The sequence below is a fragment of the Melopsittacus undulatus genome, chromosome 4 (assembly GCF_012275295.1).
Source record: "Melopsittacus undulatus isolate bMelUnd1 chromosome 4, bMelUnd1.mat.Z, whole genome shotgun sequence".
Lineage (NCBI taxonomy): Eukaryota > Metazoa > Chordata > Aves > Psittaciformes > Psittaculidae > Melopsittacus > Melopsittacus undulatus.
Genome location: NC_047530.1, coordinates 6,581,067 through 6,583,913, shown reverse-complemented (window position 1 = coordinate 6,583,913; position 2,847 = coordinate 6,581,067).

Here is a 2,847-nt window from a genome sequence, read left to right as displayed (position 1 = left end):
CCTGCACTAGCATCCTCTTGCCACCCCTGGTGCCAGGAGAGGGGATGCTAGATTTGGCACTGAAGGTAACCTGGGGTCTCTCTTCTTCTGGGCTCTGGCAGGAATACACCAGGCTGCTGGAGGGACAGAGGGAATAACAATGTAGAGGAAGGGATGAGCAGGCATATGGCACAGGCAGCATCCCCCTACGTGTCTTAAGGGCACATAGGGCCTATTCAGTCTGGTAAAGGGAGTTTGTTTGAGACTAGTGAAGCAAAGCAGAATAATGGAGCCAAATGTCAAGAAGCTCCTCCTGACGTGGGCAGAGCCTGTGCCTTCAGGGACAATGTATGTTTAGCCCTAAGAGTCACCCTGTCTGGTTTTGGAGCTCCCAACCACTGCAGGAGGGATGCTGCTGGCTGTCTGGATGGCAGGATCTCCACATCAGTTAATCCATGAGCTGTGTGCACTGAAGTTACATGATGCAAGTTTTTCCTCTTTGATCCCTGCTTGACTTTCCAGGGGCACTTACCTCCTGCCACCAAGGTTAGCTCTGCCCTCAGAGTAAGAGGTAGCAGCTTGCTCTGAGTGCTCAGGGAGCTTCCTGCAGCAGCCCCTTCCTCCTCCAGCTCTTGAGCCTGGCATTGCTGCGTGCCTATGGTCTGGAGCATGTTCCTGCTTCAGCAGCTTCTCTGTCCACTGATGCGAGGCAGGGAGACTGAGGATCTCGAGGGGTCTGGTTAGAAAAAAATCATCTCCCAAGAGCTCTGATTGCAGATTCCGAGCAGACCAGAGCTACCCCTCATTCACAGAAGGAGATTGAAATGATAGTGCATAGCTGCTTGTAAGTAGAGCTGATATCCTAGCGTATGTAGCAGGACTTCCTTTCCCTGCCACCCTGCAGATGCCAGGCTGCCTCCATCCAGCCTCCTTACCCAACTGAGCTGAGTGATGCCATCTGAAGAGCAGCCATGGATGATGGCTCTTCTCCATCTTGCCTCAGTGACAAACAGTGGAGATCCCAGAGATGTGCTGGTGTTAGGCTAGGGGCTTCCAGGGATTAGCTCCTCTCAGGCTCCTCTCCACCCAGTACCTGGTTCCCTGGCTGTTTTGCATGCAGCTCTGCTGATACAGATCAGCCCTGGGCACCTCCAGCAGTCCGTCCATCTGCTCCACCAGCAGCAGCCCTCAGCATCTGCAGTGCACCATTTGGAGCTCAGATTGGAAGTTGTGAGAGATTAGGATATCTTCACCCATCATATCCGAGCTGTCATGTGCTGCTGTCAGATGGGTTGCCTCATAATAACCTTAAAGACTGGTGGCCAGAGTGTGAGCCCATGTGTCACTTGCAGACAGCCCTGAAGATAAAAAGGGCCCTGATCAGCGAGTACTCAAACATAAATGTCAAGCTGTTCTAGCAGATTTCTTCACAAGACTGTGGTGCAAAAAGGAAGGAAGCTGTGTTGAGAGATCTTCCTGCCCATGGCAGCAGCTCAGCAAGCAGCTTCATGCTAGTGGAATATGTGAAGCAGGAGGGAGCATCTGTTCGGTTCATTTGGGATGCAGTTGGACAGTACATCTCCCCCGGCAGCTAAGCTGGCCAGAAAGGGTCTGCTGCAGTGTGCCATGCCCAGACAGTGTTCTCTCTTGGGTTTTTAACATGGTTTATTGATTCAGACAATTTTAAACACCTTTTGGTGATGATGCAATTTACGCTGGGCATCACGCTGCAGGTAATGGGGAGAGGGAGCAGGAATGGAGCACTGCAGTGTCAGGGGCAGGCTGGAAGCAGAGTGAACAGCAAAACATGTCCTCTGCAGAGCTGCATAGGCCTCAGTGGTGTGATGATTAACCTGCTGGTGACCAAGGGCCTGCATTGCTGCTGTGCTGAGACTGGAGAAAGCCCTCTGAGGAGGTGGCACTTTGGTTTTGCCTTCAATTCAAACAGGTTGTAGATGCCCTGGAGGGTACTGCTGTCCTTCCATCCCTCCTTGGCCTATGTTACTGAGTACAGGCTTGGCAATGAGACTGTAGAAACTAAAGAGCTGGCTTCCTTGCCTACCAGGCTGTAGGACAGCAAACCAAGCCTGACCTTTTCCAAAAATACAAGCTCAGCTTTGTAGTCATATAAAAGATGACTCTAAAAGTCATCTAAAAGTCATCTTAAAAAGTCATTTGAAAGTCATTTAGAAAGCCCACTGGGTTGTTTGTCCTGCAGGCACTAAGGAAAAGCTCCAAATGGTCGTCCAGAAAATAACATGTCCCATCTTACATGCAGTTCCCAAACGAAAAGGGAAGCTTTGGCAAACTCTCCTGTTTGTATGGGCCTTGGGGCAGTGGAGGTTTGGGTCAGGGTGTTATTCTGAAGGTCTTCTTGTATTGCTGCAAGCATATGTGTGTAAGAGCATGAGGAAGGTAGAAGCAAGCAGAAGAGATATCAGTCTTAGTGTGATGATGAGCAGCATGCCCATACCCTTGTGATGGGTAGAGGAGCCATTGTTGAGAGTGATGGTAGTGGCCTGTGAGTGCCTGCAGGCTTCCATGAGCCAGTTCCTCATCTTGGGAGCAACTGAAGAGCCATGAGTTTGCTTCTACCAAACTATGGGTCTTGGTGGGGTGGGTTTTGAGTAAATCCTCTCTGTTTAGTGGCTGTAGAGAGGTGGTGCTGGAGGGTGGGAAGTGAAGCACTAGCACTGGAGCGAGCCACATTCAGCCCCTTCCACTCCAGTTTTGCATGCCAAGCTGCCAGTGCCATGGCACCATCCACTTGTGCCATGGGGCTTTCCATGGACTGCTGCAGTGTCCAGGCTGCCTGTCCAGCTTTGAGGGCTGGGCAGGGGAAGCTCCAGAGCCCCAGTAAAGCTCTTT